This window comes from Neofelis nebulosa, chromosome 1 (genome assembly GCF_028018385.1).
Source record: "Neofelis nebulosa isolate mNeoNeb1 chromosome 1, mNeoNeb1.pri, whole genome shotgun sequence".
Lineage (NCBI taxonomy): Eukaryota > Metazoa > Chordata > Mammalia > Carnivora > Felidae > Neofelis > Neofelis nebulosa.
This window is the reverse complement of record NC_080782.1, coordinates 125,848,541-125,875,861: the sequence shown is the minus strand read 5'-3', so window position 1 is coordinate 125,875,861 and position 27,321 is coordinate 125,848,541. Positions and strand designations below refer to the sequence as shown.

The 27,321-nt window shown below is 41.0% G+C and overlaps 1 protein-coding gene, 1 long non-coding RNA gene and 1 other non-coding gene across 15 annotated transcripts in view; 1 reads left to right on the top strand and 2 right to left on the bottom strand.

The window, feature by feature from the left end:
* Positions 1-13,258, bottom strand: part of FAM13B (family with sequence similarity 13 member B) — an 89,014-nt gene extending 75,756 nt beyond the window's left edge. For all 13 annotated transcript variants that reach the window (XM_058735603.1, XM_058735626.1, XM_058735659.1 and 10 more), the window contains exon 1: positions 13,119-13,258. The gene's annotated coding sequence lies outside the window, so the exon portion shown is untranslated. The remainder of the gene's footprint in view (positions 1-13,118) is intronic.
* LOC131515167 (uncharacterized) lies at positions 13,176-26,528 on the top strand. The gene is made up of 3 exons (XR_009263488.1): positions 13,176-13,289; positions 13,768-14,646; positions 26,183-26,528. It is a non-coding gene; the product is annotated as an uncharacterized LOC131515167 (long non-coding RNA).
* Positions 21,250-21,322, bottom strand: TRNAE-CUC (transfer RNA glutamic acid (anticodon CUC)). Its single transcript has one exon. It is a non-coding gene; the product is annotated as a tRNA-Glu (tRNA).
* Positions 26,529-27,321: the final 793 nt, after the last annotated feature.

Sequence of the window (27,321 nt, the reverse complement as noted above, 5' to 3'; positions counted from 1 at the left end):
ATTCCTCTCTCATTTAGGCAAAAACTGCTTTAGAGATAAGCTATTGGTAAATATCCTGGATCATTGTGAGAAACTCTCAAAAGGGTTTCATGGCCAAAGTCAATTATTTTATCACCTCCAACCATGATTTCAAGCTATTCAAATCAAAGTAATAAAGCAAGAGGGAGATGAAATCCCCTGTGACTAAGTCCCCTCACCTACTGCCCTCACTAATCTCCTCAAAACTAAAATCTAACCCAAATCCCCCACACCCTGCACAAAATTCCTCAATTGTCTTCAACTACCTGAAATCCTGGCCTCCAAATTTTTTAAATGTTTACTTATTTTTGAGAGAAAGAGAGGGAGAGAGAGTATCCTAAGCAGGCTCCACACTGTCAACACAGAGCCCAATTCGGGGCTTGAACCGACAAAAAAGTGAGACTGTGACCTGAGCCAACATCAAGAGTCAGACACTTAACCGAATGAACCATCCAGGTGCCCCTGGACTCCAAATTTTTTGATCAGGAAAAAAATTATGGATCCACTCCTCATTTTTATATTGTATGCATATTACTAGAGTAGTAAAAAATATACAAGTATGTTATATGCATAATCCTCATATAGAAAAATAACTTTTAAGATTAAAAAATATACAAAAACATAAATTTTACTACTACTGCCACACACACACACACACACACAACTTTAATAGGTCATCTTGCCCATCCAAAGTGCAAGGATCTCATAACTCAACCAAAAATCAAACCGATTAAAAAATGGGCAGAAGACCTGAATAGCCATTTTTCTAAAGAAGGCATATTGATGGCCAACAGACATGAAAAGATGTCAGGTAGCATCGCTCTAATCAGTGAAATGTAAATAAAAACCACAATGAGATATCATCTCACACTTGTCAAAATGGTAAGTTATCAAAAAGAAGTAACAAGTGTTGTCAAGTGTTTAGAGAAAAGGGAACCCTCTTGCACTGCGGGTAGGAAAGTAAAGTGGCACAATCAATATGGAAAACAGCACGGAGGTTCCTCAAAAAATTAAAAACAGAAATACCATACAATCCAGTAATCTCACTTATGAGAAAATGAAAACATTATTCCCAAAAAATGCATGTACTCCAATGCTTACTGCAGCACTATACACAGTACCAAGATATGGAAGCAACCTAACTGCACATTTATGAATGGATGGATAAAAATATGCGGTATATATAATGAAATATTACTCAGCCATGAAAAAGATGATATTGCCATTTGCAACAACACGGATGAACCTAGAAGATATTAAACTAAGTGATTTAAGTCAGAGAAAAAGACAAGTACCACACAATTCGCGGCACCTGGGTGGCTCAGTCAGTTGAGCGTCTGACTTCAGCTCAGGCCATGATCTCCCGTTTGTGAGTTCAGGCCCTGCCGCGTTGGGCTCTGTGCTGACAGCTCAGAACCTGGAGCCTGCTTCAGATTCTGTGTCTCCCTCTCTCTCTCTGCCCCTCCCCCATTCACACTCTGTCTTTCTTCCTCTCAAAAATAAACATTACAAAAAAATTTTTTTTTAAGTACCACACAATTTCACTTGCATGTGGAATCTAAAAACAAGCAAACAAACAAAAGCCAGAAACAGGCTCATAAATACATAGAATAAACTAGTAGTTGCCAGAGGGTAGTAAGGTGGGGAGATGAGCAAAATCGTTTAATGGAATTAAGAGGCACAAAATTCCAGTTATAAAGTCAGAGATGACAAGTACACAACAGGGAATACAATCAATAATAATGTAATAACTTTTTGGTGACAGAGGGTAACTATACTTACTGCTGCGAGCAGTTCATAATGTATATAAATGTCAAATCACTATATTGAACACCTGGAACTAATACAGGATTATATGTCAGCCATACTTACATTAAAAAAAAAAAAAAAAAAAGCGCCAGTACCTCACTTCTGAGACCAAGTGACCTATAGCACTGTTTCTCTAACATCATCTCAGAGAGGGAGTGGCTCGCTCAATATACATAGCGCAAAGCCACAACCCCAATCCAGCATCCTTGAGAGCATGGTCTGGGCCTCTGTATGTTTAATAAACTCTTCCGGTGATTATAACGCATGGAAAGATTTAAGAACTTCTAGCATACAAGTTAAACCCTAAACTCCACTGCATAACCTACATACAAGTACTTCAACTACCAGTAAAATCTCCCTTCCTGCCACTCTTCCACCTCACTCTACTATCCAGCAATACTTAAATTTACTTGAAGTTCATAGTCCATACCTCTCAGGTGTTGCACATATCATTTTCTGTGCTTAGAGTCCTAACAATACCATAACCAACTACCACCTTGTTCACCAAACTTCTGTTCTTTGAATCCAACTCCCATTTCCTCTCAAACCCTGCCTGATTTTCTGAAGCAGATAGTTCTCCTTTGCTCCTAGTGCACCCTTTTTAGCAACTGTCCCATAGAATTTAAAAGTATATCTCTTCAATAGAGAGGATGAATGAAGGTAGGAAGCCTGTCATTTCATCTTTGTAACACTAAAGGCCTCACCCAAAGACTGACACAGAATGTAGTTTTTCAAATATATGTTGCATAAAGACATAAACAATACTGTCTATTCAAAATTAACAAGAAGGAACATCTCCTTAAGTGATTAAAAACTAAGAAAACATCAAAAATGCTGTCATATCTATTTTCCACAATAACAACAACCAAAGATAACCAAATCAAGAAGGGAAACCAACTATTACTTATGGAGTATCTAAAGCACTTTACAAGTTATTTCTCATACCTAGAATAATGCTATGAAGCAGACACTATTACCCTTTTACATATATAAAAGTTGAAAGCACTGTGAGCCTCAAGTCACTCAGCTACTAACTTCAAAATTTGTAAATCATAATGCTAAAATACGCTGCTGGATCTAACTGCACTTTCTAATGAAAGTTACTTAAGTCTTAACAAACCAGAACATTAAAATGAGCACTAATGGGGGTGCCTGGCTGGCTCAGTCAGTAGAGCATGTGACTCCTGATCTCGGGGTTGCAAGTTCGAGCCCCACACTGGGAGCAGAGATTACTTTAAAAATAAAATAAGATTAAAAAATAGGGGCACCTGGGTGGCTCAGTCAGTTAAGCGTCCAACTCTTTTTTTTTTTTTTTTTAATTTTTTTTTCAACGTTTTTTATTTATTTTTGGGACAGAGAGAGACAGAGCATGAACGGGGGAGGGGCAGAGAGAGAGGGAGACACAGAATTGGAAACAGGCTCCAGGCTCCGAGCCATCGGCCCAGAGCCTGACGCGGGGCTCGAACTCACGGACCGCGAGATCGTGACCTGGCTGAAGTCGGACGCTTAACCGACTGCGCCACCCAGGCGCCCCAAGCGTCCAACTCTTGATTTCCACTCAGGTCATGATCTCACAGTTTGTCAGTTCAAGCCCAGGGTCAGGCTCTGCAGTGACAGCACAAAGGCTACTTGGGATTTTCTGTCTCCTTCTGTCCCTTCCCTGCTTGTGCATGAACACAGTCTCATAAATAATTTATTTTAAATAAAAATAAAACACGCACTATTAAAAAGGCAAAAGACTACTTTCACATTTACTTGGAAAGCCACCACAATTCTGATTCAAAAAGCCAAGGAGACCACAAGGTACCTGGAGTTAGTCTCAAAGATTAGGTGAAAAAACTTCCCCAAAGGATAACCTCTTGAGCTATCTGTAAGTGAGAACTAGAGTTCTACATTGTTCAACATCAATGCATGAGAAACAGCAAAGTGTGGTACAGGGATGCCTAATCCTGCTTATGAAAGTATGAGGAAAGGTGGCACTTGAAATGCTTGTCTGATTAAAAGGTAAGCCTGTAATGTACTAGAAGATGGCTCCCAATGGGTTCCCTTTTCCTACATGCATTCCAGTTTCCCTGGTCCACTAATGTAGCATGATTTTCCACTAAATCAAAGTGCCTAACAGTTAAATTAACTCTTCACACTAAGTATCAGCACAAAGAGTGGCCCTTTTTTTAAAACAGCACTACAATTTAAAAGGTGATCGGGCGCCTGGGTGGCTCAGTTGGATAAGCGTCCAATGCTGGCTCAGGGCAAGATCTCACAGTTCACAAGTTTAAGCCCCAAGTCGGGTTCTGTGCTGACAGCTCAGAGCCAGGAGCCTGCTTCACATTGTGTCTCCCTCTCTCTCTGCCCCTCCCCCCCTCAAAAATACATATTAAAAAATAAAAGGTGACACAAAATATCTGAGAAAGCATACACGCATAACAGCAACCACATATTCTAGCCAGTTAAATATGTGCACATAATCTCAATTTTGATAACTTTTGACTCAAGACTCCTCCCTTCTAGTAACCTTTAACCTCTTTTCTACTGAAAACATGCACACGTAGCACCTACCAAACTAATGAGCAGGGTTTAAAGAAGACTAGCTTATCGTTTCTTATTGCACATTAACACAAAACTATAACGCTTCATTTTTTTTCATGTATGGGGTATTATAGGCAATTCCACAACGTGTTTTAACAAAATGGGTCCCTTGAAATCAGAACATTTCTTTTTTTGCACAAACTTGTGTAAAAACTGCTCTGGGGGGTGGGGGGGGGGGAATAAAACTACCACATGAACAAAAAAAAACACTTAATAAACTTATTTTTTATGTGTCTTCCTCACTAGATTGTAAAATTTGAGAGCAAAAGATATGACTTCACCTTTGTTTTCCCAGTTGTAAACACCGAACAAAAGCAGAACTCCAATATCTGAACTGATGCTATCATTTCTGGTGTACTTTCCAGTTCACTATCCAAATGAATCCTCAAATTCAAAATCTTGAGAAAAGCAGACAGATCATCATTCCCTCTCTCAGAAGAAACAAACAAAAAATCTCAGAAAGCTGAAGAAACTGGTTCAAAGTCACTGAACTAATGACTAGAAACCTAAGACTGCTTTTTTTTGTGTGTTTATTTTTGAGAGAGCACAAGCAGGGGAGGGGCAGAGAGAGAAGAGAGAGGGAGAGACAGACACACACACAGAATCCAAAGCAGGCTCCAGGCTCTGAGTTGTCAGCACAGAGCCTGACATCAGGCTCAAACCCACGAGCTGTGACATCATGACCTGAGCCCAGGTCGGACACTTAATAAACGACTGAGTTAACCCAGGTGCCCCTTAAGACTGCTACCTTTTAAGTGGATGCTTTCAGGAAACAATGACCACAATCATCACTGAAAATTTTGTTTAAAATTTCACCGAAATGTATGAAGACATACAGAAAGTAATTTACAAAAAACTTGAGTACTTTGTACCTGCTTTTCATACAAAAATTCTCTCATCTTATCTGATTTGAAATTTTGAGTTTCTTGCAGCGTCCCTAGTGGCTTTGTCAGTTGAGTGTCTGACTCTTGATTACAGCTCACATCATGATCCCAGAGTCATGGGATAGAGCCCCGAGTGGGCTCCATGCTGAACACGGAGCTTCCTTGGAATTCCCTCTCTCTCCCTCTGCCCCTTCCCCACTCGAACATGTGCGCATGTGCTCTCTCTCTCTCTCTCTCTAAAATAAATTTAAAAATTTAAAAAAAGTAAATAAATAATAAATTTTAGTTTCTTTCCCTTTCCAAGTTTTTTTTTTTTTTAAGATTTTACTTTTGGGGTGACTGGGTGGCTCAGTCAATTGAGCGTCTGACTTCTAGTTTCTGCTCAGGTCGTGATCTCACAATTAGTGAGTTCAAGCCCTGTGACAAGGCTCCAAGCTAAGGGCACAGAGCCCGCTTGAGATTATCTCTCTCCTCCCTCTCTCTGCCCCTCCCCTACTCGCTTGCTCTCTCTCTCTCTCTCAAAAATAAATAAGCTTTAAAAAAATAAAATAATAAATTATTTTTTTAAAGTCATCTCTACACCCAACATGGGGTTCAAACTTACAGTCCCAAGATGAAGAGTCACATGCTCTACTGAGTCAGCCACAAGCCCCTGCCTTTCCAAATTTTAAATTCACTGTGACTAGTGGTTTTTTTCCAAATGCGGACCACAAAGTTCCTGTCCCACCAACCTCCATCCCCCACTTCCTCCCCCAACAATTAAGCAGCTACTATGTAAAACAATGAGTGGTTTTCACACTACTGGACACTGAACCAAAGAAAATGAAAACACTAATTCAAAAATATATGTGCACCCCTATGTTTAGTGCCACATTATTTACAACAGGACAGACCTGAAACAGGACAGATATGAAACAGGATCTGAACAGGATCCTGAACATATCTGAACAGATATGAAAACAACTCAAGTATCCCAGGAATGGATAAAGATGTGGTATAAACACACACATACACACACAATGGAGTATTGCTTAGACATTTAAAAAAAAAAATTTACTCAGCCATAAAAAAAAAAGAACATGATCTTGCCATTTGCCACAACATGGATGGACCCACAGGATATTATGCTAAAAAAAAATAAGTCAGAGAAAGACAAATACCATATGACTTAACTTACATTCATATAGTTCTAAAATAAACAATAACAGACTCATAATTACAGAGAACTGGCGGCTGTAAGGGGCAACTCTGCCAGGGATGGGCAATATAGGTGAAGGGGATTAAGAGGTATAAACTTCTAATTATAAAATAAGTCACAGAGATGAAAAATAAAGCACAGAAAATATATCAATGATATTGTAATAACACTGTGACAAATGGTGACCACACAAGGTGGTGAGCACTGAATAATGTATAGAATTGCTGAGTCACTGTGATATACACCTGAAATTAACATAATATTAAATATCAACTACAACACTAAAAACAATTTTTTTTAGTTGTTTTCAGTTTTTACTTTTTTCTCCAAATGTATGGAACAGCAGCTTGATAAACAAAAGCAAAAATAAATACTTTAAGAACAAGTAAAAAGCTCAACATTTTCTGTTTTTCTATTCCTAAAAAGGGCAATAATAAACTCAACAGACATCTCTCTGAAAATTGTTTAAAAATCAAAGACATAAGAATTATCATACATCATATACATTAGGAAAAGAAAACATACTAGAGCTAGCTAATAACCTGACAGAAAAGACTGAAGTATTTCCCTCTAGCATAATCCAGTAAATTTCATTAAGTTATCTAATCAACGCAGTGCATTTTCCTCAAGCTAAGACTTTTTACACATTCTGGTTCATCCACTTAAAATATTCTCCCCCCCTTCATCCTACTCATCTTCAGCTCTCACTCAACTCCCATTCTTGGAGGGGCTTTCTCCAACCCACTCATCTAATGATCTCTCCCTGTGAAATTGTCTCAAGACATATCATTCCTTGGCTCCAAAGCATTCATCACAAGTTTTATTATACACTCCTTTCTGTGTTTAATGTCTATTTCTCCCAAGAGAGTATAAGCTCCTTCAAGGAGAGTATAAGCTCCTTCAAGCCTGCTGGTAGGTTGTTTTTTTTTTTTTTTTTTTTTTAAAAACAGCTTTATGGGGCGCCTGGGTGGCGCCGTCGGTTAAGCGTCCGACTTCAGCCAGGTCACGATCTCGCGGTCCGTGAGTTCGAGCCCTGCGTCAGGCTCTGGGCTGATGGCTCGGAGCCTGGAGCCTGTTTCCGATTCTGTGTCTCCCTCTCTCTCTGCCCCTCCCCCGTTCATGCTCTGTCTCTCTCTGTCCCAAAAATAAATAAAAAAATGTTGAAAAAAAAATAAAAATAAAAATAAAAAATAAAAAACAGCTTTATTAAGGTATAATTTACATACCATAGAATTCACTCTTTTCAAGTATACAATGATGTCTATCTAATAAATTTACCAAGTTATGCAACCATCACCAAGTGATTGCTCATTAACTCTGGCATTTAGAAGAAGATAAATATCTGTGAAAGAATAAATCAATCTGATAATGAGTTACTCTTGTAATCCCATTACTACTAGTATGTATTCAACAGTACCACATGATTTGGTGCTAAATTTACCTTTTTACATTTCATTTCAAATATCCTTTAGTCATGTCTTCTATAAGGCTCTCAAACTGAACCTACTCACCTATTAGCCTACTGTCTGACTTGGGGAACAGTGACTTATACAGGTCAAGTTTATGTGTACATACTACAATTCCTTTTCCCTGTCAACTAATACCCTCCTCTGCCCCTAGCCATTTTAATAAAACACTTAACAAAATAAAGGGAAGTTTAGGAGAAGTAATCTTACTCAGTGGGGAAGACAGCATTTATTTAATGGATATACTTTTGTAATATCAAAGTGATGGGAAAAAGTTCTTGGTACTGACATACAACTGGTTGAGTTCTAAATATATCTTACTAGACATGTAGCCAGAGGCAAGGGAAACAAAAGCAAAACTGAACTATTGGGACTTCAAGATAAAAAGCTTCTGCACAGGGAAGAAAACAATCAACAAAACTAAAGGGCAGCCTATGGACCGGAAAAAGATATTTGCAAATGACATAGCTGATAAAGGGTTAATACCCAAAATCTATAAGAACTTATCAAAACTCAACACCCAAAAAACAAATAACGCAGTTAAGAAACATGAACAGACAAGAACAGACATTTTTCCAAAGAAGACATTCAGATTCAGATGGCTGATGGACACATGAAAAAATGCTCAACATCACTCACCATCAGGGAAATAGATAACAAAACTACAATGAGATACCACCTCAAACTTGTCAGAATGGCAAAAAGTAACATAGGAAACAAGAGATCTTGGCAAGGATGGGGAGAAAGGGGAACCCTCTTACACTGTTAATGGAAATGCAAACAGGTGCAGCCACCTTGATAAATGGTATGGAGGTTCCCCAAAAATTAAAAATAGAACTACCCTATGATCCAGCAATTACCCTACAAAGAATACAAAAAGACAGATTCAAGGGGAGCCTGGGTGGCTCAGTAGGTTAAGCATCTGACTTCACCTCAGGTCATGATGTCACAGTTCATGAGCTGGAGCCCCACATCAGGCTCTCTACTGTCAGTGCACAGCCTGCTTTGGATCCTTGGTCTCCTCTCTCTGCCCCTCCCCTACTTGCTTACATGTGCTCTCTAAAATAAACATCAAAAATAAAATAGATCAAAGGGGTACATGCACCTCAATGTTTACAGCAGCATTACCAACAATAGCTCAACTATGGCAAGAACCCTAATGTCCATCAACTGATGAATGGTAAAGAAGATGTGGCATACACATACGATGGAATACTACTCAGTCATCAAAAAGAATGAAATCTTGGGGCGCCTGGGTGGCTCAGTCGGTTGGGCGGCCGACTTCGGCTCGGGTCATGATCTTGCGGTCCGTGAGTTCGAGCCCCGCGTCAGGCCTGTGCTGACGGCTCGGAGCCTGGAGCCTGTTTCCGATTCTGTGTCTCCCTCTCTCTGACCCTCCCCCGTTCGTGCTTTGTCTCTCTCTGTCTCAAAAATAAATAAACGTTAAAAAAAAAAAAAAAAATGAAATCTTGCCATTTGCAATGACGTTGATGGAGCTAGAGTGTATTATGCTAAGCAAAATAAATCAAAGAACGACAAATACCATGATTTCACTCATATATGGAATTTAAAGAAACAAAACAAATAAACTTATGGGAAGGGGAAAAAAGAGAGAGAACAAACAGGATTGATGGAGGGGTTGGGGGATGGGCTAAATGGAGGATGGCTACTATGGAGAGCACTTCTTATGATGAGCACTGGTTGCTTTATGTAAGTGATGAATCACTAAATTCTACTCCAGAAACCAAAATCACACTATACATTAACTACCTAATATTTAAATAAAAATTTGAAAATAAAAAATATAGTGATCTAACATATAAATGAAAATATTTTTCAGATATAATCAGTCCCTCTGCTGTTTATCCATGTATAAAACAGAAATTTCCGGGGTGCCTAGGTGGCTCAGTCAGTCGAATGTCCGACTCTTGATTTCAGCTCAGGTCATGATCCCAGGGTTGTGGGACCGAACCGTGTCGGGTTCCACACTGAGCATGGAGCCTGCTTAAGATTTTCTCTCTCCTTCTGCCTCTTCCTGGAGATGGCACACTCTCTCTCTCTCTCAAATTAAAATATATACATATATTTTTTTTTTTTTTCAGGGCACCTGAGTGGATCAGTCAGTTAAGCATCTGGATTTTGGCTCAGGTCATGACCTCACCGTTCAGTGTCAGGCTCTGTGTTAACAGTGTGGAGCCTGCTTGGGATTCTCTCTCTCCCTCTTCCCCTCCCCTGCTCACGCTGTCCCAAAAGAAAAATAAATAAAAAATAAAAGTAAAAACAAATAAAACAAAAAAATCCAAAAATGACCACAGGATGTGAAGACATTTATCTAAAGAAGATATATAAATGAAAAGATGCTTAACATCTTTATCTCCTAAGAAAATAAAAATCAAAAACACAGCTCACAACACAAAACACAAAAACACAGCTCAAAAACACAGTGAAATATCAGCTCACTCCTATTAAGAGGGCAATTATCAAACAAACAAACAAACAGGAAAGTAACAACTACTGGAGAGGATGTGGAGAAAACTTAACCATTGTACATGGCTAATAGGAATGAAAAATGGTGCAGCAGCCCTGGAAAACAGTTTGTATGCTTCTCCAAAAAGTTAAACATAGAATTACCACATAACCCAGCAAGTCCACTGCTAGGTACCTACCCAAAAGAATCAAAAGCAAGGACTCAAACAAACACTTGTACACCAATATTCACAGTAGCATTATTCACAAAAGTTAATACAAGTATTAAAAAAGAGACAACAGGGGGTGCCTGGCTAGCTCAGTCAGTAGAACATAGGACTCTTGATCTTGAGATCATGAGTTCAAGCCTCACATTGGGCATGGAGCCTACGTAAAAAAAAAAAAAAAAAAAAAAAAAGATAACAGGTCCAAAATTGAGTCACCTGGGCTAAGCCTACATCACCAAACCAAGAGATAGTATCTACCTACCTACCTACCTGCTTCCCCAAGAATGTAATCTTAACTAGTCGGTCTGGAATTTCCTGGTCAGCGTTAGTGAGGTAATGTGCCTGATAGACTCAGGCTGCCTACCAAAGTATGGTGAACTGCCTGAAACAACCCACTCTGCTAGAACTTCCTTGTCCTGCCTCCTTTGGCTTTAAAAGCCTTCCATTTTGCACAGCTCCTCAGAGCTCCTTTCAGTCTGCTAGATGGGATGCTGCCTGATTCATGAATAGTTGAATAAAACCCATAAGACTGTTAAAATTTACTCAATTGAATTTTGTTTTTTTTTTTAACAGGTAGAAACAATCCAAATGTCCATCGACAAATAAATAAAATGTTCTATACACATACAATGGAATTCAGCCTTAAAAAGGAAGTAAATTCTGATACAAGCTATAACACAGATGAAACTTGAAAACATGCTACATAAAATAAGCCAAACACAAAAGGACAAATGCTATGTGATTTCACCTACATGAGCTACCTAGAACAGGCAAACTTACAGAAACAGAATATAGAATAAAGGTTACCAAGGGCTGGGCAGGGGAGAAAATGGGGAATTACTGTCTACAGAGTTGCTATTGGGGATAATAAAAAAAAGTTCTCAAAATACATAGCGGTAATGGTGGCACAACATTGTAAATATACTTAATGCCATAAGTTGTACACTTAAAAAATCATTAAAATCATAAATTGTTATGTATATTTACAATTTTTCCCCCAAGTATAGCTACAGTAATTTATACTATTATATTCCCCAATATTAAAGTTAGTGTAAAATGAAGAGGAAGCCATGCAGATGGAGGTTATCCATAAGTGATAATAAAAGAAGCTGTCATTGTACTGGTGAGGGAAAATTGACAAGTCATAATGCATTCATTTCAGTCATTTTCTGTCCTAAAAACAATCACATTCTAATAAAAAACACACTATAAAATTTACTTAGTGAAGAATTTTGTGACACTGTGATATGCCTTTCTACACCTAAGGATTTAAGCACACTGTGTCAAAAATCCCTACCTGGTGACACAACTGGAGAAAACACTGCCCTAATTTTAAAGGCAGCACAGATTAATAAAGAAGGGGCTCGTAATGGACATACAAATAGTGACCATTCAATTTCATCAACAAGTAATTAATAAATGCACAGTACCTGTGAGAAACCCAGGCCAACAAGTACCGCTACTATACTTGCAAAAAGCAAAATTGAAGACCTAGCCTTACATTAACCCAGAAAGTCATTAATTCAAACTACCATTTAATGTCTGCCTTTAAAGGTAAGTGCATTTCAGTCATTTAATGTCCACAGTGTACATTATTGTGGATCGGGTTATCATTTTTAGATTATCAGCTCCTTGAAAGGAAGGTAAACGCCCAACTTGAGGTACTACTCTCAATGATTAGAAGGCACAATGCGGAACCTAATGAAATTCTGCAACGGCCGTTCTAAAAGTCAGTTTGATTTTTAATTGATTACAAATAAAAGTTTACAAATTTCTCAAGTGTGCCAATAGATTCAATTTCCCATATAACCTTATCTCGGAAACCAGTCGCCCCATATGAAACTTAACGCTGTACCCCCTCTGGTCTGCACATTCAGAGTGCATTCTAGACAAGTCCCCAGTGTACCAACAGCCCAATTTTGGCTATATTCTCTGAGCGATTTAAGGAAGTCAGCAACCACTCATCTCACGTGATCTTAAAAAAAGGTGGGGGGGGGGGTAGTTTAGCCCAGATTAAACCACACTTTTTTTTTTTCTTTGCACTGACTTCACAGAACAGCATCAAGGAAGTGGCAGGGAAGTGGCGCAGTCTGGTGCACAGGGGAGGCTAGCAAACGCGTAGGTTGCTGTGCCTTGGAGTTTGGGGGAGCTAGGAGGTAGGAAGGCACACCCGCTCACGCGCATTGCAGCGACTGAAAAATCGAAGACTGCCACACACACCCCCCCCCCCCCCCGCAAGCAGCCCGGGCAAGGCTTCATCTCTTCAAGCTCGAGCAGAAAGGGGGCCCGCTCTACGTACTAGCCCATCTTCAGGGCACCTCTCCCAGCCTGGGCACCCCAACAAGCAACGCCCTTGAGCACTGCGCGGGTGGTACTATGCGCTGGGGGGCGCAGAGGGGGGGGAGGGCCGCGGCCCTGGGCGACCCGCGCATGCGCAGATAATGGTACCCGTCCGTTCACCTACCGTTGGAACCGCGACGCCCCGTTCCCCGGCCGCGGCCGCTTCTCCAGGACCTGCGGCGACGGCAATAGAGCGAGAACTGAGTCCCCGGGTGGCTCCGCGGCCGGCGAGCCTCCTCCTGTGGCGGCCGCTGGCGGGACGCTGAAGCGACGGCTGTGGCGCGGGGCCAGCCCGGTAAGCGACCCCCGGATGCCCCCGGCGGTGGCGGCGGCGAAGACGTGGAAGAGGGGGCAGGAGCGGTGACTGAAGCAGTGGCTGAGGCGCAGACCCTCCCTAACGGCGAGCGGGAGGAGAGCGGAGGGCGGAGGGCGGGCGGGGGACGGACCGGACGTGACGTGCGTGGGAGGGGGCGGGGCGGGCCCGCTTACAGAGGCCGGGCGAGCGCGCCTCGATTGGGGGTTCCCCAAAGCTCCTGGCCTCAGCCCGGGAGTCTGCGTGCTCTGGAGTTAACCTTCTCCCGCCCCAAACTTGGGCCCCTGAGTTAGGGTACGAGAAGCCGGGCGCGGGCCTGAGGGAGGTATTTGGGGTCCTCAGTTTGGGGAGGTTGGAAAGAAGATAGAAAAAACTGGAAGACCGACGTTTCTCCTGGCCTCTGCTGAGGGGGCCGTGCCTTCCTGCAGAAGACTAGAAAAACCCAGGTGCCCTTATCCAGGTGAGGAGCACGGAGACCTTAACAGAAAACCGCCAAGCAGGCCGAAGCAGTGACTCAACGTTCCCATTCCCAGCTTTGGGGGTCAGATCCGGAACCCTGCCCGCCCTCCACCCTTCCTCTTCACTTAAGGACATGCCCTAGACTCCAGAGAGAACATATATGCCTCTGGTGCTAAACCATCAGGGAATATGAAAGTTAATAGGCTACATGTTCACAGAGAGCTTGCTACACTAAACCAGTTTCAAAGGCAGAGCTGCAAGGAGGCATAAAGAATGAGGCGCCCTCTGAGTCTAGGGAGTCGGTACTTCTTGCATAGCCACCCAGACCGACCCTGCAGCTCCCCCGAGCTCACAAAGGTGTGAATATTCAGCCAATCTCTTCTTTGCTTTAGTGTGTTAAATAAAGGCTTTGGCATCTTCCATTGAGTAAAACGCAATGTTCTGCTTTTGTACCCCTGGATGGCGGGTAAAGCCACACCTGCAAAAAGAAGTCTGGTTGTCTGTAAAAATACAAATGACCACAATTAGGTTGTCTCCTGCTTGCCTGAGGTGCAAGTTAGTAACCCAGAAAATGTAAAACAAGAAGCCTCATAGAACTTGCAACAAATTTTTTTTTAAAAAAGAAAAAAAAGTCACCGTGTGAGATGATCTGTAAATGTGTTACAGAGGCCAGAGTAGCTCCCAGATTTCATCAGTGAAATAAGTCATCTGTACCTTCAGTGTCACATGCCTAGTTGATGCTGTCATAAAGGAAGGGTGGGGTCCATAAAGAATCTAGAACCAGCAGAATCTGAATAAGAATGTATTGTGGGCTTCCACTCTGTCCAGGAGAGAGGCTACTGATTCTAATGACCAGGATCAATACCTATTATCAGGACAGGTAAAAATTTAATTCAAATTCAATCCCTCACTCAGTAAATACCCACTGAATGCTTACTGTGTTCTAGTCTTTACTTATAGCAAATAAGATCTCTGCCTTTATTAGAGTTTATATACTAGCAAAGTTAAATTCTGGATATCCCTTAAGAACATGCAAAGACCCATACTCTGAATTAGTCTTCCCATCACTTAAGGGGTCTTAAGTAAATAAACCCGCTGAGAAACAATTGTCCAAGACAATGGACATGACTGGTACTAGTTAAACTAGTTGTATATACTCTTTCTCAATTAGTAAATTCACCTGAGGGTTGTAAATCAGCTTCTGTTCACTGGGTTGAGTTATAAAGTTGTTTTATCTGAATTAATTTCGCAGAGCCTAATTAGGCTTAAATGAAGTGAAATGTAAGTTTCTGAATCTTGCCAAACTGAGGACCAGATAGGCCCCAGTTCCACAGCAGCCCAATCAAGATGCAGCCTATACATTCATGGGGTGACTGGGTAGCTCAGTCAGTTAAGCGGCCAGCATGGGCTCAGGTCATGATCTTACAGTCCTCGGATTTGAGCCCTGCATCAGGCTCTGTGCTGACAGCTCAGAGCTGGAGCCTGCTTCAGGTTCTCTGTCCGCCCTCCATCTCTCTCAAAAATAAATAAACATTTAAAAAAAAAAAAAAAAAAGATGCAGCCTATGCATTCAGCCTTGCATCTTTCTTTGAACATCTTAAATGGAAGCTTTACCTGTGGTTACATCCTTGAAGAACAGGGGCAACATGATTGCTTCTAAAGCTTAATCGTAAGCAAGTAAAATAGAGTAAATCATTAGAGTAAAAACCTTCTTGTACCTGTCCTGCCTATGCAACACAGGCTCTTGTTGACATAACTGACTGTAATAGGGACATTGCTCTTCAGTATGAAACCCAAGACTGTAGGCTCCCAGAGGACAGAGATTGCCTTGAATCCACTCCCAAAGTATGGGCTCCCAAAAACACAAATTAATTTGATGACCATTTTCCCCTGTAAAACTCAAAAACATGTCTTTGGAAGATATCTTTTCCAGATCCTACTTTATAACATGTAACCAGTGTTATATGTGACCAGTATGAATCTATGCAAGATCAGGAGTATCATTTAAAAAACAAAACAAAACAAGGGGTGCCTGGGTGACTCAGTTGGTTAAGCATCAACTTTGGCAAAGGTCCTGATCTCACAGTTTGTGAGTTCGAGCCCCAAGTCGGGCTCTGTGCTGACAGCTCAGAGCCTGGAGCCTGCTTCGGATTCTGTGTCTCCCTTTCTCTCTGCCCCTCCCCTGCTCACACTCTGTCTCTCTCTGTCAAAAATAAATAAACATAAAACACACACCCACACACACACACACACAAAAACAAACAAGTGGCACCTGACTGGCTCAGTCAGTTAAGCATCTGACTTGGGCTCAGGTCATGATCTCGTGGTTTGTGGGTTCAAGCCCCGGGTTAGGCTCTGTGCTGACAGCTTGGAGCCCGGAGCCTGCTTCAGATTCTGTGTCTCCTTCTCTCTCTGCCCCTTCCCCGCTCACAGTGTCTTTCTCAAAAATACACATTAAAATTTTTTTAAAACAAAAATTTAAGAAATGAAACAAAACACCTTTATTTCCATCTTTCACCATCCCTTTAAACCTGGGCAGTCGAAGTCCATTTATTATACACTTGGTTCAGGCGGGTTCCTTGGGTTCCATGGTCCCTCTTAGGAATAGAAAATTCCTAGGGTGTTTGAGGGGTTCCTGCCTAGCTCAATCTACAGACTATATGACTCTTGATCTTGGGGTCGTGATTTTAAGTGCCATGTGGGAATAGAGCTTACTTTAAAAAAAAAAAAAAGTCCTAAGGTGTTTGAGTCACAAAAAATGACACTTTTTCCTTTTTTCCAGCTGGGGATTTCTCTCTCAATGTTTGCCCGAGAGAGGCGTCATGCCTGGTCTTTTTTGTATTACCTCAGCTTACCAACCAGAGGCAAAGGGAGGCGGAGAGAGGAAAAGTAAGGGGAGTGGGAAAGTTCTTAACTTTTACTTCCATGTGATGGTTTAACACTTGGGCATAGTGGATGTTTAAAGCCACCTTTTTTTTCCTGATGGATACTTGTACAGTTACTTTAGAAACCACCCGCATCCCCATCCTCTGGTGGTTATCCACCCAGGAAAAGCACTCTGTTCTGACAGTTCTTTTACTTCCTCTTTCAGGCCCTAGCATTCTGGAGGCCCACTTCCAATTTCTTGTCTGTTGAAACTTGTTATGCTCTGTAAGAACTCTGTCTGTTAGGATCTAAGATGGCTCTCACACTGGCCCATTTGCAAGTGGCCCCAGGGCCACCCCATATAGTTATGCGTGGTGGTGCACTGCATACCCTAGGGAGTACCATTCCCACCATCCTTGCAGAGATTTGTCTATTGATTTTGACAGTTTTCCAGCAGGTGGCAATAAAGTGTTTTGTCCAAACTAAATTAGTGGGACTATTTTTCAGTAGAAGGTATGAAGTGTCTGGATGAAAGAAAACTTCCTTCTCACGGTGCCATTTAGGCTAGCAGTGGCTCTGTATGGTCCACACTTGGTCTGCATGAATCTCTCACGTACTCCTTGCCCAAACAAACTGGGGAGGACAGTCCAAACCCAGTACAGTTTGGGCGTTCCTCTGCTCTTCCACCAAAACAGCTGCCAGCCCCTCTCAGCTCCTCTCTATTTTCCAGGCAGGAATCAGACACAGGTCCACTGTGCCTCTCTAACTACAAAGGCACATCTCATGTAGTCTGAGTAGTTCCACTGAAGGTTCCTCTCCCTCAGCTTGAGGTAAAAGGAAGGTAGGCATCTGGTAAGAATCACAGCATACCAGCAACCGTCTCCAAAAAATTTTCTCACTTGACTTTTTATAATTTGTTGTATTTAGAGTTATCTACCTGATTCTGTCTAAACCCTTATTTCTAGGGGGAGTCCATTTCAGAACTCACTTCAGTGAGCTTTTTGGAGGGTAGGGGGAGTTGTTGGATTTTTTTCATAATATCCTGATGCTTTAGTTAAAACAATATTTCTCAACCAGGGATAATTTTTATGGCCATGTCTAGAGGCATTTCTATGAGCTCTCGGTGCTATTGGCATCTAGCAGGTAGAGGTCAAGGACACTGCTAAACATCCTACAATGCATAGGATAGCCCTCCCCACAACAAAGAATTATCTGACTGAAATGTAACATCTTGCAATAAATAGAATGTCTTCATTTGGTAGTCACTATAAGTAAGAAAACACCTCAAAATTACATCACTTATTTTCTTCCTTTTCCCTCCAAATGCTTTACCTATAGATGTAGAGGTTACATTTGAATATATAATTAGTGTCAAAACAGCATTTCAGATAGCTCTTTGGACCCGATGAGAAGTGATTGGTGTGTTGCTAAGACTTGCGCTGGAGGTAAACCCTGCCAGGAAAGTTATCACTTCAGGTGAAACTTTGTAGTTATTTCTTTGTGAGATGACTTTTATAGCCCAGGAAAACAAACACCTTACCCACCTGCTCTGAGCAGAGACTTTATCTCCCTCAGAAGTCAAGTCATATGTCAAATCACTATGGAAGAAATACACACTTCCTGCAACCCCAGAACACATTCTAGATGCCAGGGAGGACTTCAGCATGTCTGACTCCCCAGGGTGACCAGTGTCACTGGGATGATACTGAAGTGAAGGAATAGATCTCCGTAGTCACTTCACAACCGACACCCTTATTATTCAAAGAGAAAGCAAATGAATTTCTGTGCAACCCCACTATGGAATAGTCTGAATTCCCTCTTCTAGTTGTAGCAGGATGTTGAGCCCTTCTCTTGTGCCTTCAATAAGGAAACTTTCATTATTTAAGTATCCTCTTCACCCTTACTGATCTCATATCAGACCAAGGCTATTTGAGGAATAGCATATAGATGAACTTTTGTTCAATCAAGGCTGCTATTATCTTTTTTAATAGCATGCTCATAAGAAACTGGAGCCATAGTAGTCAGCCAAAGCCAAAAAGACATATCCCATCCCCACTAACTTTATCACTTAAAAAGTAAAATAAACACAACAAACATTGAATACTTATGAATGTCAGACTTGGAATAAGAACATAGAACCTATGGGGCACCTGGGTGGCTCAGTCGGTTAAGCGTCCGACTTCGACTCAGGTCATGATCTCACCATTGGTGAGTTCAAGCCCCTCATCAGGCTCTGTGCTGACAGCTCAGAGCCTGGAGTTTGCTTCAGATTCTGTGTCTCCCTCTCTCTGCCCCTCCCTTGCTCACACTGTGTCTCTTTATCTCTCTCAAAAATAAACATTAAAAAAATTTTTTTAGAGAACATTGAACTTACAATAAGAAAACCTGTATTTGAGTTCTAGCCCTTTCACTTAGTAGCCATGTGACTCTGGGCAAGGTACCTAACCTAAATGCACATTAGAGTCCCCATTAGTAAAATAGGAAAAGTAATACTGAATGAATTGGTATACATAAAAGTATTTTATAAGCTCTGTACTCCAATTTTTCACTCTTCTCTCCTATGCTGCTTTCAGAGACCTAAAGAAGTCTCTGGAGATGTTTTGCCACCATCTGGGTTTTTATTACTAGTGATGAGCCCCATGTGGAAGTCTTTTTTGGCAGAAGTTGCTAAATACTTGTAAATCTATTTTTATTTTATTTTTAAAAAAAAAATTTTTTTTTCAACGTTTTTAATTTATTTTTGGGACAGAGAGAGACAGAGCATGAACGGGGGAGGGGCAGAGAGAGAGGGAGACACAGAATCGGAAACAGGCTCCAGGCTCCAAGCTGTCAGCACAAAGCCCGACGCGGGGCTCGAACTCCCGGACCGCGAGATCGTGACCTGGCTGAAGTCGGCCGCTTAACCGACTGCGCCACCCAGGCGCCCCATAAATCTATTTTTAAATGAAAACCAACAACCACTTAGAGCCTCCAAACTCTTGGGGCTATTTAAGTTTTTTGTTTTTGTTTTTGTTTTTGTTTTTTGAGAAAGAGTATACAAGCGGGAGAGAGGGGCAGATGGGGAGAGGGAGAGAGAGAGAGACAGAGAGAGATAGAAAATCCCAAGCAGGCTCCATGCTCAGCACAGAGCCCAACTCAGGGCTCAATCCCATGACTCTGGGATCATGACCCAAACCAAAATCAAAAGTCAGATGTTCAACTGACTGAGCCACCCAGGCACCGTTGTTTTTAAGATATCTGAACCTTGTGAATTGTAACACATATAAGCATACCTCCTCTCTAATAAGGAAGTATATTTACACTTCCCACTTATAGAATAAGACATATGTATCGATAAGGATGGGATATAGATGCAGTTTTATGTGCAGGAAAATCGACTGCCTAGAAGATGATGTTGTAACTACCTGGATTCCCACAAAGTAGCAAAATGCTACCGAATTCAATCAAACTCAGCTAGTTTTCTTTTTCTGGAAGTATTCCTGTATATTGGGGGAAAAGAAAGGACTAAAAACTCAACAAAATTAAAATTTTCTCATAAAGAAGCAACTCACCATTAGAGAGTGGTATTGTTGGCTCTTCTAAGGAATGCAGTGGAACCTATCTGGGCCACTTTCCCCAGGACCATTGTGCCAGTGTACAAGAATGCATGTTCTTCATAAACAAACAAACAAAAAAAATTACTAGCTGCAAAGAGAAGAAAGTGTTCCAGGGTGTACAAATCCCACGCCAACATCCAAAATAATGGCAAATACTGTTCTGATCTTAGCAACCCAAAGTAACCTTTGAGCCATTTATTTATTCAACACATATTTCTTGAGCAACTATTATGGCCCTGGTACTGTATTAAGGGATATAATCATGATCTCTGCCCTAAAAAAGCTTCATCTTACATATCTCTGGAATAGAATGTTTTTGGAATAGAACCAAAGTTAACATAATGTTTATTTCAGCTTCCATATTCACTCACACAGCTACTGGTGCCATCCAGTTTGGGAAGCTAGAACAATTGACAGTAACTCTCATCTCTGCCAAGTACACATTTTTGGCCTGATCACTTGGAATTCAGTGTATGTCAATAATATAAGCCAATGAAATCATCAGCTATAAGGCTAACTTCTTTTGGCTTCTTGATTAAATTCCTATAGTCAACTAGGTATTTTTTCCACAATCAGAACTTTTATTGTTTAAAAAAGGGGGATGGCACCTGACTGGCTCTTTCAGTAGAGCATGTGATTCTTGATCTTGGGGTCATGCATTACAGCCTCGTGTTGCGGGTAGAGCTTACTTAAAAAGAAAAAAAAGATATTTGTTTTTCTTCTCCCCTCTTCCTATACCTGTGTAAGAGGGAAAAAAAATTTTTGTAAGAAGAAAATAGCTTAGCTAAGGGTAGGGAATAAGGTTTTTATTTTATTCTAGTATTTTGTTTGTTTTGAGAGGGAGGTTGCAATTGAGCGAGTGGCAGAAAGAGGGAGGGAGAGAAAGGAAGAGAGAAGTGGGGCTCACCCAATGCTGGGCTGGAACCCACGAACTGTGAGATCATGACCTGAGATGAAGTCAGATGCTTAACCAACTGAGCCACCCAAGTGCCCCGATTCTATTTTATTTTATGTAGACTCTGTGCCCAACATGGGGCTTGAACTCATGACCCCAAGATTGAGAGTCGTACACTCCACCGACTGAGCCAGCCAGGCACCCCTCCATGTAAAGGAAACTTAAAAAGTCCTCAGAGGAGTGCCTGGGTGACTCAGTTAAGCATCCAACTTCAGTTCAGGTCATGATCTCACAGTTCATGGGTTTGAGCCCCCCATTGGGCTTTGTGCTGACAGCTTGGAGCCTGGAGCCTGCTTTCAGATTTGTGTCTCCCTCTCTCTCTGCCCCTCCCCCGCCCCTGCTCTCAAAAATAAATAAACATTAAAAAATAATAATAAAATAAAAAATAAAAAGTGCTCAGAGGTTCAAAGAGATTTTGACCTTCACAAAAGCATGGGCCTTCTGCTACCCCTTTGGCCAGAAATCCAGGTAAGAGGATCTTGCCATTCTGCATACCTTTCCTCTCCCTTATAGGCCTGAGGTTTTTGGGTCCTCCTACCATTTGACCAGCCAGCCTCCTCAAATTCCTTTCATTAGGGCCACGCCTTCTCTGGCAAACTAACAGCCCAAATACTTGCAGATTACACTCTATATACAACCATATTTTTGCCAAATATTTACACCTGACTGCTCTTTTCCACTAAAGACAAAGGTATAATGATTTACAGAAGCATCCAGTGTTTTTCCAGTCTCCCAGCTCATCAGAAGAGAAACTCTGAAGTATGAGGGCTCACATTCTTATTTCAGTCTTTCATAGTAAGAGAGAAACCAAACTGTACATGAGGGAGAAGTATTATAGTTATTATGCAAGTGTGTTACTTCCCTTTTAGAGTAGGATACTACCTGCATCCTAAATGAGTGTCTTACCAAAAACAAGTACCACAAAAACACTTGTGGAAAAATGAAATGGCCCTTAGTGTAACCAAATTTGTTGCCTTTTAACAACAAATTTTGCTATTTGTTTCTTCTTGTTTGTCTTATGTGTATTGTTTCCCTCCACCTGTAATACCTGGATAGTACATACTCATTCACACACTTGAAAATATTTATTGAGCACCTAGTATGTGCCAGGTACTGTGCCACATTCTGGAGACACAGCAGTGAACACACTAGACATGATTCCTGCCTTTTGGGGAACACAGTGTAATTATGTCAATAAGCCTAACTCCAGTTCAAGTGTCCTAAGTATCACCTTATCTGGGCAGCCTCTATGATCTCATCTAGTTGGATAAGGCATCCATATTCTCTGGGCCTCTGGTATCTTGTCCATAATTCACATTGGAGAATTCCCCAAACTAAGATCCCTGAAGGGCCACATCTTCAACTGGAGAACAAGAAAAAAGAACTTGACCTACCAAAGGAAAGGGTAAGGAAATCTGACTGTCTCCAACTTAATTGAGGATGGAGTAGATAAAAAGAAAACTCATCTCTAAGAATCTCTAAACAAGTTTACTAGCATATTGAGGGACCCAGAATTTCACACTACTGGTGTGAACCAGAAAATCCTGAGCTGAAAACTATAAAGGTGATCATGTTAGTGCCCGCCCCCCTCCATCCTGTACCTTGCATAAGCAAAAGTGAATCCTCTGGAAATCCTATCGGTAAGGTTCCAAGAAATATGACCTCATAATAAAATATCACAAAAAAAACACAAGGAAATAATGAACTTCAGAATAATATCAGCAATGACTGCAAGTATTCTAGTTATCAAATATGGAATATAAATAATGTATATGTGTGACATTGTGATATAATAAGAAATACATGTTTGGTCTCTTTCCTGGTTCTTGGCACAGAGCTCCTAAAACCCTTGTAATTTTCTGAGTTATAGGGGTAAAAGGAGTATATTTTCTTATTCATAACAAGCCCCTTTTTCCATCACACCTGAGTTCATGCTAATCAGTTGACTTAAAGAGGGCCCCTAGATAACCTCAGGATGGGGCTAATGCCAGAAAGACCAAAAGATTAGAGGGGTTAGAACTTGCAGCCCCACCTCTGACCTCCTGGGAAGGGAAGGAAGCTGGAGATTAAGATCTATAAAAACTTGAACAATAAGATTTAATGAGCTTCTGGGTTGGTGAATGCATCCATGGGCTCTGACAGTAGTATATCCCAAATTCCTCAGGGACAGAAGCTCTTAAGCTTAGGAACCTGCTGCACCTGGCCCTACATACCTCTTCATCTGGTTATTCATTTGTAACCATTATAATATCCTTTATAATAAACGAGTAATAGAAAGTGAAGTGTTTCCCTGGGTTCTGTAAGCCATTATAGCATTATAGCAAATTACTGAACTTGAGGAGAGGATCATGGGAACACCCCTGATTTATAGCCAAGTCAGACAGGAGTGGGGGTAACCCAGGGACCCACTACCTGCAATTGGTATCTGAAGGTTGGGGGTGGGGGCCGGACAATCTTGTGTTTGTTTTGGAGTGATTAGATGTGAGATTGACTCAGACCACATTGCTGTCCTGGAAAAGCAAGGGGGTGGGCGTAGAGGGAGGTGCAGGAGCCATGGTAATGTGGACAGCTACTAAAAGCTAAAAAAGACAAGGAAACAGATTCTCTCCAGAGGCCCCCCAGAGCCTTGATTTTAGACTAGTGAGACACAATTGAGACTTTTGACATATAGAACTGTAAGATAATAAATTTGTGTTTTGGTTTTTTTTTTTTTTTTAAGAAAAACGACCTTATATCTTGGAATAATTTTAGGTTTATAGAAAAGTTGCAAAGATAACACAGAGAGTTCCCAGCTAGCTTAAACCTAGTACCTAATGCCAAAAAAAAAAAAAAAAAAAGACGTTAGAGCAGCTTTAGGTTCACAGCAAAATTGAGAAGGTAGAGACTTCACAGATAATCTCTGCCCCCAATATGGGAATTTGTATTTTTTAAGCCACTAAGTTTGTGGTAGTTCGTTAAAACAACAGTAAAAAACAAATACAAAGGCAAATGATGTTCTGAGGAGGAAAAAAAGATGATGTACCATATAATACATATATACATACATATAATACATATATATACATATATATATATATATGGTAAATAAAATTGGCTTTATTAAATAATTCATGAATTGGGCAGCATCCCATCTACCAATTAGAAGGGAGCTCTGAGTTCAAAATGGAAGATTGTTATATGCAGAAGCAGGATGGGACAAGGAAGTTCAAAGAGTGGATTATTTCAGGCCAAGTTACCATCCCTTTGAGAATAGCTGGGGTTTTATCAAGCAGATTACCTCACTAGCATGGACCAGGAAATTCCAGACCGGCTGTTTTAAAATGTGACTCCTGGGAGAGGCTGAAATTGCAGTTAGGTTAGGTATTAAGTCTTGGCAGGACTAAGCACAGGTGACTCCACAGGCCTGTTGTTTCTTTTTAACAATGCTCAAGAAAAATGAGAGAATATTTAACCGAAAATTCAGTATAATTGTTACCTCTAGTGGAGGGTATGGAGCATATATATGCAACCACCCAAGAACAGGGCTGCACTAGCCTCTATGTGGCCAACAACAGCCCAGAGATCCACAGCCTAGCTGCAGGTGGAGCCTTTGTACCTGAGGAAAAGGCCCCATCCTCCTGGAGCAGATTTCCTTCCCCTTGGTAGGACCTTTGTGAGTGCCCATCTTGTACCACAGTGCTAGCAACCCCACCAAGGGACTTCAGAGGTTCTGCAATATTCTACTTTTCAAGCTGGTTGGACAGTACATGGGGCTTATTTTTTATAATTATCTTTCAAACCATATATACACATATACATTATATACTCTTCTATAAGTATTATTCACAGTTTTTTAAATGGTAAAATATTCAGCTATATGATGAAGTGTAGTACCCTTCCACTCTGTGCAGAGCTTTGCCAGTACTTGAGCACCATTCTCACCCTGTGTACAATCTAAAAATCAGGGAGTTCTGAAGGATATTAGAATGATGCTTTGTTTTGGGGGCACGTGGGTGGCTCAGATGGTTGAGTGTCTGACTTCGGCCTAGGTCATGATCTCATAGTTTGTGTTCGAGTCCCACATAGGCTCTGTGCTGACAGCTTGGATCCTGGAGCCTGCTTCAGAGTCTGTGTCTCCCTCTCTCTGCCCCTCCTCCACTTGTACTCTATCTGTCTCTCTCTCTCTCTCAAAATAAACATTAAAATTTTTAAAAAAGAATGATGCTTTGTTTTTAATATATTTTTTTGAATTTTCCAGGCGTTTTTTTTTTTTTTTTTAAGTTATCTCTACATCCAACATGGGGCTTGAACTCACAACCCTAAGATCAAGAGCCATGTGCTCTACTGGCTAAGGCAGCCAAGCACCCCTGGAGTGATGCTTTTCTTAACTCCATGCTAGCTCTTTTCAGAGTTGGGGCAAGTTATCCTCAAGCAAGAAAATAGGATTCCCCTTCTTTCAGGATTCCCCCTTTCTTTCTTAGCCCTATCTTAAATGAGGTTTTGTCTGTGTTCTCACCCAGTTATTGTACACAGTGGTAGGAGCTAAATGTGCAAACCACAGAGAAGTTAGGGGGCACCTATAATCCAAGAAAGCTCCCTCAGGGGCACCTCCATTGGTTAAGCATCCCACTGTTGACTTTGACTCAGGTCATGATCCTGTTGTTGGAGCACCTCATCGGGCTCTGCTTGGGAATCTCTTTCTGCCCCTTCTGTGTGCACGTGCACGCACATTCTCTCTCAAAATAAACATTCAAAAAATTAAAAAAATAAAAAAAAAGAAAGAAAGCTCCCTGAGACCCAAAGAGAAATTTCATTACTAGGTATCTAGTATGTCTGATAAAATCTGACATGCTGACATCAGAGAAAGCAAACAGACAGATGAACTTGGAAGGTTCTGTGCCAGCCTAGGAGTCTTGGATTCTAGATACTGCAACTATGAGATCGCCTTGACTCTTCCAAAGAAGTCTAGGACCTTTTCTTCTCTTTCTTTCTCCTTTTATTTTCTTTTCCTTTCTTAACAGAGCACCTTGGAAAGCAGAGAAGACTATGGAAACACCCCTCCCTCATTCCCATGTAGTCGTGCTATCTTCAGAAGGGGTTACTTGGATCCACTGGTCTATCAGTTCAAGCCTCAAACCATGAAGAAGTTTTGCTACTTAAATGCAAGTTTCTCCTGCCCATCTAGACCTAAGACATGCTTGGCTCTTCTTAACTCTGATATTGGATCTAGACAAGTAACCAACTCACAGAGTGGCTGAGAGATTCACACCAGCACCCTTTTTTTTTAATTGTTTTCAAATGTAAAAATAATATGTAATATTGGGAATATTCGTAACATTTAGCAGAATAAAGAATAGGGGCGCCTGGGTGGCTCAGTCAGTTAAGCATCTGACTTCAGCTCAGGTCATGACCTCGCAGCCTGGTCAGTAAGTTTGAGCCCCTCATAGGACTCTGTGCTGACAGCTCAGAGCCTGGAGCCTGCTTCAGATTCTGTGTCTCCCTCTCTCTCTGCCCCTCCCTCACTCATGCTCTTTCTCTGTCTCTCAAAAATGAATAAAAGTTTAAAAAAAAAAAAGAATAAAAAGTAAAATTCTCTCTTTACCCTCTAATCTTAATCCCCCTCTAAAAGTAAATCTTATGAAGTATATCTTCCCAGATCTCTTTTCCTACATTTAGATTTTTTTTCAATGTTTATTTATATTTGAGAGACAGAATGTGAGTGGGAGAGGGGCAGAGAGAGGAAGACACAGAATCCGAAGCAGGCTCCAGGCTCTGAGCTATCAGCACAGAGCCTAATGAGGGGCTCAAACCCACAAACCATAAGAACATGACCTGAGCCAAATTCAGATGCTTAACTGACTGAGCCACCAAGGCACCCCTTTCCCTACATTTATATAATGCACACAGTCACACAATTCCTTTTCTTGACATAAGTAGGAACATACTATAATGTTCTATAGCATGTTTTTTACACATAATGTTCCATAGAAATTTGTCCGTAAGTAAATCTTAGGTTGTTTCCAGTTTTCTTTATTAAAAAGAGTAGTGGAAAACTTCTTTTACAAAAAAAAAAAAAAAAAAAAAAAAAAAAAGTATAATGTAAAAACCCACATAAACCACACAATAACATTCTTTTTTACTAATACATATATCTATATAT